We start from the raw sequence: 17,392 nt of genomic DNA on the forward strand, positions 1-17,392 counted from the left end.
TTAATTTTTCTAAAAAATGGCCGGTTTTCGACCCATCCTTAGCCTGCATTACTTTGGGTCTGGGATTCCTCCTGAACAATAGCAGTGCACTTCCCGGTATTCATGTGTGTATACACACTCCTTTGCCTACAGCTTCATAGCTGTATACCTACAGTACGAGATCTAGGGCACTGCTGCCTTTGCTAGCTTTAGGAGATTTGGTGATGTCACTACAGTGCCGCTGTTGGGAAAGATCAGCTGCAGGAAGCCAATACTGGTGACCAATTTAGACGTTCCAAACTAGTTGGAGTTTCTGTAATAAAGCCTCCCAGTTTTATTGCACTCCCGCTGCTCTTTGGAAGAAGTATTCACCTAGAGAAACCCATTTTCAAATGTGTATTCACAAAAAAAAAAAAAAAATTAAATTTACTTTCCCTTTAAGTGCTTGTTTCAGTAAAATTTACAAAATGTGCAGTTCCCGAACAGATCTGGAATGCATGTTCAAAACGTTAGTTTAGTAATGGGAACTATATCCACCTTTGTCTGTACATACCTCAGAAAGCACTCCGCTTCATAGCCAGTACACAAACCATACAGCGCCATTAAAGCCTCTAAAAGGAAGTGTAACTGTATGCAGGCATTTATGTGGCCAATCCTTGGATTTTAAAGTGTTACTTCTAATAAAGAAACTCTACTCTTCTGGTCGCAATCTGTATTTTTAAGCAATATTGGAGTTAAATGAACTCTCCGCTGTTCTGGTCCCAAGATCATCTTCTAGAAAAAACAAAAACCATGGCCCATAAGTTTTAAAATAGGTGTGTGCTAACTTAGGGGTGGGGAAAACAACACAGGCATTTAGGGTTGGGAAAGCAACACAAGCATCTATAACATTAGTTACACTAACCCGCAGTGGACATAATGCAGCACGAATGACAAGAAAGGTTCCCCCCCCTCCCCAAAAAACATTTTAAAGAGGTTGTAAACTTCAGACATGAAAAATGTCTGACCATATCCCTCTATAGCGTGTACTTAATTAGGAGCACTGGGTGTAATTTCTTTCTGCTGCTTTGTTCTTTTTCTATGGGCATGAGAGTCACTTTTGAAAAGTTTTCATGACACCAGAGAAAAATGGTGACACGGGAGGGACCTCCCACAGAGTGACAGCCTCAGCTCTGTTCCTGTGAGCTGTGTGGAGGGGGGGGGGGGGGGGGTCTCTTCTATCCTCACTGAGCTCTGCAGAGTGTAACTTCAGCTCTCTGTCCCTATTTTTTCCAAACTCTCAGACAAGCTTTATACATTCAGCACTTTGAAGGGATGTAGAGAAGAGAATACTGCAGATAGACAGGTACTACTTATGTAGGTGTATTGGTTTCATCTATGTGTATTACCTGAGGCCAGTTACTACACCAGGTATATGTAAGGCATTTCAATGACTTTAAACTAGATTTGCAGAACTGATGAATATGGAGCCATCTTTAATCCCATATAGGTACAAAGTATGGCAATAGGTGGAAATGTTCCAAGTTTTGTGTTACACAATCAGTGTAAGACTCACAAAAGGGAAATTGTCCTCTTAGTCACAGTACATATACCCCAAAAACCATATAAATATAGCACTAATTAATTGGAAACATTTTTTGTTGTCCACAAAAACTCGTGTTCATTGCAGATGGTGATTAGAAGTGTATTGGTTGCTATGGGCAACAAGAAATTTCTTTACAGCACAATTTTCTTACATCCACCCAATGTTTCTACAACCAAGGGCCACCACTTATAGGTGGATTGGACCTACCGCACGGTTTTTCTTTAAGTTATTAAATTGAGTTTAATTCCACTTTAAAAGCAGAACTCCAGGTATGATCTGTATTGCATACTTACATTGGTCAAGTTTGGACCAATGGAAGTATGCAAAATGTTATACCTGAAGGATCGCTGGGGAAACCGACAGTCACTGTAGTAGTTGTGACTTTCAAAGAAAGCTATGTCTTTTTCTTAATACATTCTGATTGGAGGAGATGGAGACTAGGGGCAGAAGAGGGATGATGATGTCATGATCTCCATCTTGTCCAATCAGAGAACTCCTGGTATCAACTAAAAAGTTCATGGAGTTCGGTGGTTGTTGCGCCAGTGTACAGCAGGAAAGCTGCTCGGCACAGGACCCAGAAGATAGCATCCATCACTGTGGTAGCACCAACTACTACATTGATTTAGATTACCCAGCAGTCTGTCAGCTATGCAATATACTTACATTGGTCCAAGCTGGACCAATGTAAATATGCAATACAGACCATACCTGGAGATGAGCTTTAAGGCCTACTTTACTGTATGGCATTCCATTGTGATGTGTTAATGTGTGTATTTTAAGGCAGTCCATTCATTTAGAATGAGCTACCAAAAGTACAACAAATGAAAAGCTAGACAAGACACTTTCTGTCAGTGGCTACCTACTGTACATATGATTTAGGGAGCCAATCTAATGAATTGAACCGCAATGCACCATACAGAATGCGTTACCCAACATAAAAGTTTAAAGGAGGCCTTAAAGTGTATGTAAACCCTACGAAAAAAAACCTCACCATCTCCTTCCTTTGGTTTGTTAAATATGCTATTGAAAGGATTTTGTTAGATCTGTGTGACATGTACAAATAAATATATACCTGCTGATCCTGCCGGAAATCCAGTTAGTTCACAACCAGGGGCGGACTGACAACTCATGGGGCCCCTGGGCAATAGGGGATCATGGGGCCCCTGTGTCCTTGCCCAAACTCAAAAAAGCCTATGGAAAAGGTACCAGGGGTAGCTCATGGGACCCCCTACTGACCCCGGGCCCTCGGGCAGTGCCCGAGTTTCCAAATGGTCAGTCCGCCCCTGTTCACAACTACTTTTACACTGCTGCAGTAGTTCTGACTTCTCTATTAATTCTGTATTGCTCAACTGAGTTAATATGTAATTATCAACAATCTTAATAAAACATATTGAGCAAGAAATCTGAATTAGTTTCATCAGCACTACAGACCACAGAACTATCTGCCTTATATCTTGGAGGAGGGAGGCATTCTGTAGTCCATATCAGAAGGAGCAACCTAGGGTGACAACCCTGCTATTTCTTGGATTCAGTACAGTGAGGGAGCATTGTCACTCTAGGACAGGAAGTGTCAGGATCATCAGGTGAATATAGGAAAATGAATGCAGCTTCTGCATTTAAGCTGTAATATATGCCATCCAAACCTTGTTGTATGGAATGGTTACTGCACTATCTCCCTTTATATTGTGAAGCGCTGCACAAACTGTTGGTGCTAGAAAAATATCTTAATAAAATAGTAATAATCATCATTTAAAATACTTTAAATCACAGTGATCATATTTTGTGCCAATAAATGGATTTTTAATTTGATGAATGTCCATGAATATCTGCTCGGATAAAGGTTTCACACATTTAAAAAAAAAAAAAAAATGCAAAACATTCAGTGCAGAAAGCTCTATTGATGTGTGTCCTCCATCTATTAAGAGCAATAAAAAGGAGTTGCATATTTTTCGATCCTTTGTTAAATATGCCAAACACCAAGAGTAGCATGGTTAACTGTATACCTGTGTGGTATCAGCATTCACAATAAGGCTCATTTATTTTTTATAACAAGGTGTAACAGAAAATATAGAATCAAGATACATATTGCCTAAACCCCACACAATCATTCCTGGTAATAGTACTGGTCAGCCATTCCTCTTCTGTACCACAATGTAGAAACACAAAAAAATGATGGCAGTGGCTGAAAGCACAGAACGATGCCCATGAATACAGACAATCCCATTTTCCCTAATAACAAACGTGAGAGAAGAGAATTCAAACCCTATTTTAGTTTATTCTGCCAGCAGAGTGCTTTTTGTGCACATTCATCATTTTAAGTAGGCATACAATCTTGACAGCGGATGCCATTTTGAAGCTCACTGAAGCTTAGAACTATAATAACACAAGACAGCACTAGGAACAAGCACTGCACCACCACAAGGTACAAGAGACCAGAACATGTAGGCATTCACAGTATAAGCAGCTTTTGTTTTTTCTCCAATGGAAAGCATGGTTAGATTGGGTATAAAAATGACAAAGAACCCCTCTTTAAATATGCACTAAAAAACAACCAGCAAATCCAGAAGGTAGAAAACAAAGTACAATAAAAGGATCAAACCTATAAACCAAAATAAATCTGGACATGCCAAAACCAGCTATCAACCAACCCAACAATAGATCTCAGGCCAATAAACCATTCTTCTCCTCTTATGGCAGTAGTAGCATCCAGAGGTCCCATTTATCAATTTTAATGAGTTTATAGCAATAAAAGGCAACCTGTTTTATTTGAGCTGGCTGAAAATGTCTGATCACCAATGCCTGTACATGGGAAGATTTACAACTGGTTTTCAAGTATCACCCAGATTTGGGTTCTCCAAAGCCATTGACAGCCATCTTTGTGAGCATGTGCTAACACTAGGGAAGGATTTTTTTTTCTTTTTAACTCCTGGCCAAAAAAAAAAAAAAAAAAAAAAAAAAAACGGAATAGGAAAAGGTAAAAATTCTTGTAATGACAGGAGCAGGAGAACCAATTCCAAATACATCTTTGCCTATGCCATCTTCCTAAGTCTGCTATTTCTTAGGCTATGTAGGTGTCTAATTCCTTAGTAAAGTGATGCCAAGCTAGTGTGTATGGAGTAATCAAGAGCAGTACAAAGAAGCAGCATTTTTTTCACTGCACACTTTTTTTTTGCATTGAAGATTCTGTTAGGTAGAAAGATGCTGAGGACCAGCAAGAGATTCATGCAGAAGCTAAAGCTCTCCACGCCCCATGCCTCTGCGCATGCGTGAGTCAAAGACAAAGGAATTGGTAATTACTGTAAACTCTCATTCATTTCCACTGCGGTGTTCATCATTTAACAAGAGACCAAGACATATGGGTCTCATTAACGATCACCCTACATGTCAGTCTATTATAGCCCTTACAGATGCCAAACAGATCAATAATCACCCCCCTCAGCAGACAGCAGCTGAGCACAGAGACACGTTTTAATGAAAGCCTTGATCGGTGGGTGCTGGATAGAGCAGGAGACAATAGTGCAATGGCTGCAGATCTGCTCTGGACAGATGTCATCCAGCTGTTGCATAGGCACCGCATCGAGCCAAGCATTCCAAAGAGTCTACATAGCATGGGAGATCAGCCTATTGTACAATCATCATTTATCAAGAAAAAAAAATAAAAAAAAGGGAGGATGACTACTGGTGAGTGAGCTGATCAGGGGCTGCGATTAACCCCTTCCTGCCCGGCCAAGAAACGCCCAGTGTGACCATGAGCAGCATCCAAAGCAGGCAAGAATCGCAGCCCCTGGACAAAGAACACATGAAAAGAACAGGATTTAGGTCAATCAGCCCTCCAATGGAGGCATTCCAGATTAATATGTGCAGATCCTTTAACGAGTCTGCACAGCTTATTCTACTGAGATCTGGTTAGTGACCAGCAGACCCCAAACCTCCCATTTCTACAGTCTTCTCTTCCAGCAATTCCGATGAGAAACTCCTAAAGCTGCTCTTAGCCCCACTCTAAACACGTGCTGGATGTGTTCTCCAGCCAGCGGATGAATGACAGGATAGGGAGGGAGACTAGGCTCAAGAGCTGACAGTTGCTGGGGATAGAATCGCAGCTCAGATCTGCAAGGAATATCAGTGATCGGATGTTTCTTTTTTTGACTCTGATACTCCATTGCCTCTGCTGCAGTGTGCATAGAAATGAATGGCTTGTCATATGTGTGATCTTACCTTGTAGGATCTCCTGTGCCTGTCCTGGTGTGTGTGGTGTACCCCGGGTGTCACAAAGCCTGGTGCTCGGCTAGTGCCTGCCCTGGTTAGCCTGGCTTGCCTGTGTCTCCCTCGCTGGCTGGCTGGGACTGTAGTGATTAGAAGCCGTTGTAGCAATGTCTGTGCTGCCTCTGCATTTCTCCCTCTCCCTCCTCCCCTTCTGCTTCTTTTTTTTTTTTTTTCTCTCCACCCCCTGGTCCCCCCTTTCCCACTTCTCTCCCACTCCCTCCCTCTCCTCTGTCCATAAGCCACTCTGGGGCTTTTCTTTCTTTTTTTTTTTTTTTAAATAAAGATTAAAGTGTGTGTGCTGCTCATACTTACCCTCAAATTTAGGAGATCGCACTTGTGAACACTGGGGATGGGAAGATGTGTGCCTGTCAGTCATTGCTGACCCTGCTAATGAATTGCAAGCTCTTCTACAGGATTTTCTGCAACTGGATGGCATGGTGGGGTTATGCCTGCTCTCAACCTTTGGATAACATTTGCTACTCTCCAAATTAGTGTTTCTGGAAGTATTACAAGTGTTCTTAGAAGATATCACCACGTGGGTTAATAGGCTTCTTTCTATAGCCAAAGATTGGTAACTGGTGGCTGAAGACAACCCAACTACTGGTCGTGGGTGTCAGGTGTGCACAGAAGTCAGTTACTGGTAATGAAAGACCAGGTGGAACTGACATATGGAATAGAAAATTCTGGTATGGATCATGTATTGTGAATACTTATGGCTTTTTTCCATATCTAAAAGATTATGCATTACAAGCAAGTGTTCTTTGAAGACATCACCATGTGGGTTATTAGACTTCTTTTTACAGCCAAAGATTGGTAACTGGTGTCTGAAGACAACCCATCTACTAATCAAGGGTGTCAGATGTGCACAGAAGTCAGTTACTGGTACTGAAAGACCAGGTGGGATTGACCAATGGAATAGTAAATTCTGGTATGGACCACCTATTATGAATACTTATGGCTTCTGTCCACAGCAAAAAGACTATGTGTTCTTAGAAGACATCACGTGGGTTATTAGGCTTCTTTCTGTAGCCAGATTGTTAACTGGTGGCTGAAGACATCTCAGTTACTGACCATGGGGGGTCAGGTGCGTACTGAAGCCAGTTACTTGGTAAATGAAAGGTCAGGTGGGAATGAGTAATGGAATGATACATTCAGACTTGGAACATTTATTAGAAGTGCTTGTGGCTTCTTTCCATAGCTAAAAAATGTAACCCAACTACTGAACATGGAGATCAGGCACGCATAGAAGCCTGTTACTGGTAATGAAAGGCCATTTGGGAATAACCCATGGAATAGTAGATTCTGGCATGGAATATTTATTAGGAGTACTCGTTTCTTTTTGCAGCTAAAAGATTGTTAACTGGTGGCTGGGGATATTCTAGCTACTGGCCACAGGTGTCAGATGTCTGGTTAATGAAAGGCCAGGTGTCAATGACCAATAGAATAATAAATTCTGCCATGGAACATTTATTAGAAGTATTTATGGTTTCTGTCCATAGCGTAAGGATTTCTAACTGGTGGTCGAAGACAACCCAAATTATTGATCATGTGTGTCGGTTGTGCAGAGGAGTCAGTTAATGGTTAATGAAAGGTCAGGTGGGAATAATGAATGGAATAGTAAATTCTGGTATATAACATGATCCGTGTCATTACTGTTTCTAACAAACCAGAATCATTATACCGTGCTATACTTCGGGTAGATACTAGTAGTAAAGTGTTGGTTTTATATAAAAATGTCTACCTCTTTAAAAAGACTGCTTGTTCATTTTTTTCCCACTTTCCTTCAGAAGAATTATTTTAGGTTAAAGCAATTTTAAATGTGTTAATTGTTGATGTTCACCTTCTGATGGATTTCTTGCTTTGGTAATGTGCTAATTTTCAGAACTTTGGCTCCCTCTGCAGAACATCTTGTACTGCGCACTGATGTGTATGCTGAAGTGCCAGAGCTGTTTGATGACTGAATGTTATGATGAGAACAGTCAATTGTTTTATTTGAAAATAGAGTGGTTTTGCTCCAAAGAATACAAAACAAACCTCTCTACAAAAACATGTATTATATACACTGAGCTGATCATTTTTTTCTTTTGCTAATGTTATAGACTTTGATTATTATTTCTTATTTTTAATTTGTAACTAATGCCTAAACTGTAGGTTTGCCAGAGTAAGCTTTCTTAACCAGGTTCAGTTGAATTGTCAGGTTCCTCCAGCAGCTGCTAAGGGTTCCTGCAGCAATTAGATATGTCTCCCACTTAAATGTAAAGGGGTAAATACTTTGTGTGCCACATTATTCATTATTTACAACTAGAGGCGGACTGACAACTCATGGGGCCCCTGGGCAATAGGAGAACATGGGGCCCCTGTGTCCTCGCCCACACTCAAACAACACCCAAAAAAGCCTATGAAAGGTACCAGGGGAATCTCATGGGGACCCCTACTGACCACGGGCCCTCGGGCAGTGCCCGAGTGCTCGAATGGTCAGTCCGCCCCTGCTTACAACTAAGGACACTTGCATACAGGGCCATGTAACTGCTGTGATTCTCTCCTGGAATTTTAATGCACCGCGGAGAGACTGGGGCTGCAACCAGCTACTGCGTGTAGTCCATTCACATCCATGTCAAGCTGTGGCTGTTTTTTCTGGGTGCAGTAAAATACCAGGAGGGATGCACAACAGCTAAATGGCCCCATGTGCAAAGGGTCTTACCAATCAAGCTTTAGATGTCATTTCTATCAGGGGTTCTCCCGGATCTTAAAATTATTTTAGGGTTCTTTTAGGGCAGGGAGTCTCCAAATTGCACCTTCTGGGCTGGATGTGGCCCTTTGCTTGCCTTTTTGAGGCACTATTCCTTCCACTGATACGAGACACTATTCCTCCCACTGACACCAGAGATGGGGAACTAATTCTCTCACCAACACTACTAATGGAGTACTGCTACTAATATTGACACCAATGCTGTATTTTTTCTTTCCCTCCTGCTGACCACCAAGCCTATGGCACTGTTTACACCCACTGATGTCAGGGCATTTTGTACTCCCACTGGATACCCTCTGCCCCCCCCCCCCCACAATATGAAAGGCAGTAAACTGACCCTTTGTTCCAAACGTTTGGAGACCCCTATTCTAGTCAATTAAAGTGGTGTTAAAGTCCTGTTTGTGTGTTGGTTTTGTTTTTTAAAACATGTCATACTTGTTTTGTGCAAGCCCAGATCCTCCTCTTCTTGGGTCCACCGCCGGTGCTACTATCCCCTCCCTCCTGCTGGGTGCCCCCACAGCAAGCAGCTTGCTATGGGGACACCCAAGAAGGCGCACTTTCGAGCCATAGCTCTGTGTGTCCATTCGCACACAGAGCTGTGGCTTGGCCCCCACCCCCTCCCTCTTCTGATTGGCTCACTGGCTGTGACTGACAGCAGTGGGACCCAATGGCTCTCACTGCTGTCTCAGCCAATCAGGAGTCGAGAGTCCCCGCTGAACCAAAGCTCTCATGGACATCGCTGGAGCGGGATGGGGCTCAGGTAACTATTAGGGGGGGTCTGGGGGGCTGCCACACACAGAAGGTTTTTTTTACCTTCATGAAGAGAATTCATGAAGGTAAAAAACCTTGAGCCTTTATAACCACTTTAAGGACCAGGCTTTTTTTGGCACTTTTTGTTCACATGTAACGTCCAGTTTTTTGTGGGTTTTGTTGCTAGAATATGACTTGGAACCCACTTTTTTATATCATGTGGTATTTGTGCAGCAGTTTTTCAAACGCAATTTTTTGGGAACAATACACTGTTTTGAAGTTTAATGCAGTAAAATACAATACATAACCCAATTTTTTTGTAAAATATAAAAGATATTACGCAGAGTAAATAGATACCAAACATGTTATGCTTTAAAATTGTGTACGCCAGTGCAACGGTGACATACTTTGTAAATTTTACTATCCATAGGCATTTTTTAAAAGACTTTTCAGGTTAACTGTCAGGGCTCCTGGGTGTGACCAGAGGTGTGTGACTGACGCAGGGAAACGCAGACTTCAGATATGTTATAAACAATGTAATTTATTAACACTAACAATACAAACATAAACGCAGTGCAATACTAAAACATAACACAGTGCAAACGAACCAAACCAAACCACCCACAGATAACAGTACATACAGTGCAAGCGTCGTCAGGCAGGCCGGGTCAATATCAATCGGGCAGGTAGGTACAGGGGGAGCAAGCGGAGAATGGTCGGGGTCACAAGCCAGGTTCAGCAGGTAGCGAGCAGCGAGGTACAGAGGGTCAGGCAGAGGAGAATGGCCAGACAAGCCAGGGATCAGGAGCAGGAGAATGGTCAGACAAGCCAGGGATCAGAGCAGGGTCAGCAGAGAATCAGAAAGGAACAGGAAACAGGGCCCAGGAGAAACACAACACCAAGGCAGAGTCTGCAGGTCTGAATGTCCCTTAAATACACCAGTATAATTAGTTCCAGGTGTTTGACTGGCTGCAAGGTTGAGTCTCTGATTGTTGGGAGCACCCGCTGGCCAGCCCTGGTACTGCAGCTCATAAGGCAGGTGAGTCCCACTATTGCTGGCCAGTCCATTCCTGACAGTACCCCCCCCCCCCCTCAAGGAGCAGCCTCAGGACGCTCCAAACAGTCCTAGCTGGGCAAAATGTTCCACCGCCCGGGTCTGGTAACTGGTGGGATATCAAAGACTGGCACACCGGGCAGAGGCACACCGGGCAGAGGCACACCGGGCAGAGGCACACCGGGCAGAGGCACACCGGGCAGAGGCACACCGGGCAGAGGCACATCGGGCTGGACTCTGGGCAGAGGCACATCGGGCTGGACTCTGGGCAGAGGCACATCGGGCTGGACTCTGGGCAGAGGCACATCGGGCTGGACTCTGGGCAGAGGCACATCGGGCTGGACTCTGGGCAGAGGCACATCGGGCTGGACTCTGGGCAGAGGCACATCGGGCTGGACTCTGGGCAGAGGCACATCGGGCTGGACTCTGGGCAGAGGCACATCGGGCTGGACTCTGGGCAGAGGCACATCGGGCTGGACTCTGGGCAGAGGCACATCGGGCTGGACTCTGGGCAGAGGCACATCGGGCTGGACTCTGGGCAGAGGCACATCGGGCTGGACTCTGGGCAGAGACACAACGGGCTGGACTCTGGGCAGAGGCACATCGGGCTGGACTCCGGGCAGGGGCACATCGGGCTGGACTCCGGGCAGGGGCACATCGGGCTGAACTCCGGGCAGGGGCACATCGGGCTGAACTCCGGGCAGGGGCACATCGGGCTGGACTCCGGGCAGAGGCACATCGGGAGATTACCAGGTGAAGCAGCAGGCATCGGGCCCCCAGGCGGGGCGACAGGCATCGGGCCCCCCGGCGGGGCAACAGGCATCGGGCCCCCAAGCGGAGCGGCGGGCGCCGGGCCCCCAGGCGGGGCGACAGGCATCGGGCCCCCAGGAGGGGCGACAGGCATCGGGCCCCCAGGCGGAGCGGCGGGCCCCGGCCCGCCAGGTGGAGCGATAGGTCTCGGGCCCCCAGGCGGAGCGGCGGGCGCCGGACCCCCAGGCGGAGCGACAGGTCTCGGGCCCCCAGGCGGAGCGACAGGTCTCGGGCCCCCAGGCGGAGCGGCGGGCGCCGGACCCCCAGGCGGGGCGACAGGTCTCAGGCCCCCAGGCGGAGCGGCGGGCGCAGGACCCCCAGGCGGAGCGACAGGTCTCGGGCCCCCAGGCGGAGCGGCGGGCACCGAGTCACCAGGCACGACAGTGGGCTCCGAGTCAACTGGCAAGACTGCGGGCACCGAGCCAACTGGCAGAACAGCGGGCACCGAGTCGTCTGGCAAGACTGCGGGCACCGAGTCGTCTGGCAAGACTGCGGGCACCGAGTCGTCTGGCAAGACTGCGGGCACCGAGTCGTCTGGCAAGACTGCGGGCACCGAGTCGTCTGGCAAGACTGCGGGCACCGAGTCGTCTGGCAAGACTGCGGGCACCGAGTCACCTGGAGGAACAGCGGGCATCGAGTCAACTGGCGGAACAGCGGGCACCGAGTCGTCTGGCAAGACTGCGGGCACCGAGTCGTCTGGCAAGACTGCGGGCACCGAGTCAACTGGCGGGACAGCGGGCACCGAGTCGTCTGGCAAGACTGCGGGCACCGAGTCGTCTGGCAAGACTGCGGGCACCGAGTCGTCTGGCAAGACTGCGGGCACCGAGTCGTCTGGCAAGACTGCGGGCACCGAGTCGTCTGGCAAGACTGCGGGCACCGAGTCGTCTGGCGGAACAGCGGGCATCGAGTCAACTGGCGGAACAGCGGGCACCGAGTCGTCTGGCAAGACTGCGGGCACCGAGTCGTCTGGCAAGACTGCGGGCACCGAATCACCAGGCACGACAGTGGGCTCTGATTCAATTGCCACGACAGCGGGCACTGGGTCACCAGGTATGACAGCGGGCACTGGGTCACCAGGCATCAGGTCATTTGGCTCGCCAGCGGGCACCGCGTCATCTGGCAAGGCAGTGGGCACCGAGTCACCAGGTACGACAGCGGGCTCTGAGTCAATTGGCACGACAGCGGGCACCGGATCAGGTACCGGATCATCTGGATCAACAGCGGGCATCGAGTCAACTGGCCTAATAGGATCGTCAGGCCGGATCAGTTCATCATGCTGGGTAGAGGCATCAGGCTGAATGCAGGCGTCAGGCTGAGTAGAGGCTTCAGGCTGAGTAGAGGCTTCAGGCTGAGTAGAGGCTTCAGGCTGAGTAGAGGCTTCAGGCTGAACCACGGAAGGCAGGTTCACCGGTTTGGATACTGGCAGGATGGTATTGGTTGGAAAGAATTTTCGCTTTTTTCTGGTTTTAACTACTGGAGCACTGCAAGTAAACGCAGGTCTGCAAACGAATGGAGCAGCTGGAGACAGAGAAGAGCTGGAGGATGGAACAGGGGAGGGAGCAGTTGCTACAGAGGGTTTTTTACAGGGTTAAAGGCAGGATAGGTGCAGCGAGTGGGAACAGGGTACTGACATGCGGTAGATAGCAGGGCAGGAGGAGCTGTTGGGAATGCAGGAATAGAGCTTTGAGGAAATAGATTAGAAGCAGGACTGGGTTTTTGTAGGCTGACTGAGGCTGGGTGCAACAAATCTGTCCATGTCTGCAGTATGGGTTGAACAAAGCTGAGCTTACGCAAAGCCTGTCTGACCAAAGACTGCACTGCGTTTATACAATCTCTTAGTACCTGTGGTGAACATGTGGAATAACGCTCCAGAAAGTAACCCACATCATCCTCTAATAACCACACCAGGTACTCTACCTGGTCTGCACTAAATGGTGGCAAAAATTCATCCCTGCATTCGGGGGTACCAGATGAAACCAACTCAGCACAAACCTCAATCAATGGCTGCACCTCAGAGAACTCTGTGCCCTGATCTACTAGAACATGAGCGAGCTGTATACGTTCTAACAGTTCATCCCGGGTATACTCCTTCAGAGTTTGATAAGCATACTCCCTGTCATCAAACACTAGCAGATATAAATACGCAACCTCATCCAGATCCATCCTTCCCATCAACAAACCAAGATGGCTTCCCTGTGCAGCCACTTCTGGTCAGGATTGGCCTTGGTGTAATGTCAGGGCTCCCGGGTGTGACCAGAGGTGTGTGACTGACGCAGGGAAACGCAGACTTCAGATATGTTATAAACAATGTAATTTATTAACACTAACAATACAAACATAAACGCAGTGCAATACTAAAACATAACACAGTGCAAACGAACCAAACCAACCACCCACAGATAACCGTACATACAATGCAAGCGTCGTCAGGCAGGCCGGGTCAATATCAATTGGGCAGGTAGGTACAGGGGGAGCAAGCGGAGAATGGTCGGGGTCACAAGCTAGGTTCAGCAGGTAGCGGGCAGCGAGGTACAGAGGGTCAGGCAGAGGAGAATGGTCAGACAAGCCAGGGATCAGGAGCAGGAGAATGGTCAGACAAGCCAGGGATCAGAGCAGGGTCAGCAGAGAATCAGACAGGAACAGGAAACAGGGCCCAGGAGAAACACAACACCAAGGCAGAGTCTGCAGGTCTGAATGTCCCTTAAATACACCAGTATAATTAGTTCCAGGTGTTTGACTGGCTGCAAGGTTGAGTCTCTGATTGCTGGGAGCACCCGCTGGCCAGCCCTGGTACTGCAGCTCATAAGGCAGGTGAGTCCCACTATTGCTGGCCAGTCCATTCCTGACATTAACACTTTGGATGTACAGGGGAGGTCTGGCACTAGAATTACTGGCCATGATCTGATGTTCGCGCTGATGCCTAACATATGTAGGATGATCGCTGTTTGCACAAGTGCAGGATCAACGCTGGTATTTGCCTTTGCTATGAGGTACAGGGGGTGGGGCACTTAAATATTGTTTTTAATTATTGATTTATTTTTTTTTTCACACTGTTGTTTGAAATTTTTTTTGTTTTGGTTATCACTTTTATTGCTTTCACAAGGAATGTAAACATCCTTGTCATGGCACCAAGATTGGTGTTTTTGAATGCTTTTGAGGTTTTTTAAAATGGCGCCGTTGACATTTGGGTAAATCTGAAGCGATGACAGGTCATCACTTCTGGGTTACCATAGCGGAGAGCTGATCAAAGCCGATCCAGGCCGGCTGGTTGATCGGGCCTCCTAGTAGGATGGGAGAAACCAAGCAATCCACGGGAGGGGGATTGACCCCTCCTGCTACTTCTAATAGCAATCAAGTAAACCAAATCTAATTCTCAATCAGTGCAGCCACTACGATTTACCCCTTACACTACAAAAATCATTTAACATATAAACATAAGATTGTATAAGAATCAATTAACCACTTGCCCTCCGGAAGATTTACCCCCCTGGCAATTGCGCGGTTGTGCAGTGCTGTACCCAAACAAACTTTATCTACTTTTTATTACACATATAGAGCTTTCTTGTGGCGGTATTTGATCACCTCTGAGGTTTTTACTTTTTGCGCTGTATACAAAAAAAGGCCAATAACAAAAAAATAAACAATATTTTTCACTTTTGGTTATAAAAAATATCAAACTCAAATCTCGTCATAAATTTAGACCATGTATTCTGCTACATAACTTTGGTAAAAAAAAATCCCAATGCATGTATATTAATTGGTTTGTGTGAAAGTTATAGCCAGGGGTGGACTGACAACTCATGGGGCCCCCGGGCAATAGGGGATCATGGGGCCCCTGTGCCCTTGCCCAAACTCAAAAAAGCCTATGAAAAAGATATCAGGGGCATCTCATGGGGCCCCCTACTGACCCCTGGCCCTTGGGCAGTGCCCGAGTTTTCAAATGATCAGTCCGCCCCTGGTTATAGCATCTGCAAACTAAACAAGAAAACAAGGAAAACAAGAAAAAAAAAATTCTGAACTAATGGACTGTAGATTTAGTACAGGAAATGACCAGAGACTGCGGACACAGTACAGGGGATGACCGGAGACTGCGGACACAGTACAGGGGATGACCGGAGACTGCGGACACAGTACAGGGGATGGCCGGAGACTGCGGACACAGTACAGGGGATGGCCGGAGACTGCGGACACAGTACAGGGGATGGCCGGAGACTGCGGACACAGTACAGGGGATGGCCGGAGACTGCGGACACAGTACAGGGGATGGCCGGAGACTGCGGACACAGTACAGGGGATGGCCGGAGACTGCGGACACAGTACAGGGGATGGCCGGAGACTGCGGACACAGCACAGGGGATAGCCAGAGAATGCGGACACACTACAGAGGATGACCAGAGACTGCGGACCTTTGGGGAGGGAGGGGGAGCGGGTACCCGAATTTGACAGGTACCCACTCCCACTTCTGCGGAGTTGTCCTCCCTCCCCGTCTTCAGGGACACGTGATGGCGCCATTGAGAGAAGACCGTACAGCACTGGACCGAGGAACAGGTAAGGCTTTGCTGCAGAGAAGAGCCAGGCATCCGGCCTGGTATTCTGACACGGCGGCGGGAATACCGGACCAGCCACTCCATAAGACGCACAGGCAATTTCCCCCATTTTCTGGGGGAAAAAAGTGCGTCTTATGGAGCGAAAAATACGGTATATATTGATATTTAGACAACTTATCACATTTCTTGAGGTGTTAAAATGCCATGGCAGTACAACCCCCCCCCCCCCCCAAATGACTCCTTTTTGAAAAATAGACACCCCAAGGATTTTGCAGAGTGGCATGTTGTCCATGGAATATTTTTTTTTTTGGCCACAAATTTTTTGAATGACAATTTCTTTTTTTTACATAAAGATGTCGCTTAAATGATATATTGCTCATGCACGCTATGGATATATGTGGAATAACACCCCAAAATACATTCTGCTACTTCTCCCGAGTATGGGGATATCACATGTGAAAGACCTTTTGGCAGCCTAGCTACATACAGGCCCACGAAATCCAATGACCACCTCCAGGCTTTCAAAGGGCATATTTCCTTATCTCACTTCCCCACTACCTATCACAGTTTCAGAGGCCCTAAAATGCCAGGATAGTACAAACACCCCCCAAATGACCCCTTTTTGGAGAGTAGACACCCCAAGGAATTTGTTAAGTGGCATGGTGAGTATTTTACACATATCATTTTTGTCACAGGGTTTTGGAAAAGATAAAAAGAAAAGAAAAAATACATTTTTGTTTCCTTTCTTCATTTTCCAAAAATGTGGCAACAAATTAAATCTGCAAAATACTCACCATGCCTCTTAGCAAATAACTTGAAGTGTATACTTTCCAAAAAGGAGTCATTTGGAGGGAGGGGGGGGTTCTACCATCTTGGCATTTCAGGGCAAACATTAGAAGCTTATACCACATACCACCCACTCTAGAAGACAAGCCTTTTCCTGACACTTTTTGTTCACATGAAACAAAGCTTTTTTTGCTACAAAATTACTATGTACCCACAAAAATTATATACATTTTTTAACCACTTGCCTACAGGGCACTTATACCCCCTTCCTGCCCAGGCCAATTTCCAGCTTTCAGCGCTGTCGCACTTTGACAATTGTGCGGTCAAACAACACTGTACCCATATGAAATTTTTATCATTTTTTTGTGACAGAGCTTTATTTTGGTGGTATTTAATCACCTCTGGGTTTTTTATTTTTTCTTAAACAAACCAAAAACCACTGAAAAATTTGAAAACAAAAAAGTTTTTTCTTAGTTTTTGTTATAACATTTTGTAAATAAGTGATTTTTCTCCTTCACTGATGTGCGCTAATGAGTCTGCACTGATGGGCACTGATAGGTGGCACTGATGAGGCACTGGTAGGTGGCACTGATGGGCATTGACAGGTATCACTGATGGGCACTGAAAGGCAGCACTGATACATTGTAGTGGATTGTGATAGACAGTCCACGTTCTATTAGATGATCAGTAAAATGACAATTTTATAGTCTTGCTACTTTCTGCTTCTTGCTCTTTAAATTCCTTACTCTCTTAAGTAAACAATCAGATATAGGTTGACAGAACAATGATGATAATTAAGATGGCGCCTTCATCTGGAGTCTCACCCTAGGTCAGTGGTGGGCAACCTTTTTTTTCAACTGAGCCAAATC

The 17,392-nt window shown here is 46.4% G+C and overlaps 1 protein-coding gene across 2 annotated transcripts in view; it reads right to left on the minus strand.

Annotated features, from left to right (window-relative positions):
* Window positions 1-5,962, minus strand: part of BASP1 (brain abundant membrane attached signal protein 1) — a 123,823-nt gene extending 117,861 nt beyond the window's left edge. The window contains exon 1 of one of the 2 annotated variants that reach the window (XM_089674826.1): window positions 5,780-5,962. The gene's annotated coding sequence lies outside the window, so the exon portion shown is untranslated. The remainder of the gene's footprint in view (window positions 1-5,779) is intronic. The other variant, XM_089674825.1, reaches the window with a different exon arrangement.
* Between the last annotated feature and the right edge of the window lie 11,430 nt (window positions 5,963-17,392).

This window comes from Staurois parvus, unplaced genomic scaffold (assembly GCF_062004578.1).
Source record: "Staurois parvus isolate SC_StPar_1 unplaced genomic scaffold, SC_StPar_1.0 ptg000153l, whole genome shotgun sequence".
NCBI classification, from domain to species: domain Eukaryota; kingdom Metazoa; phylum Chordata; class Amphibia; order Anura; family Ranidae; genus Staurois; species Staurois parvus.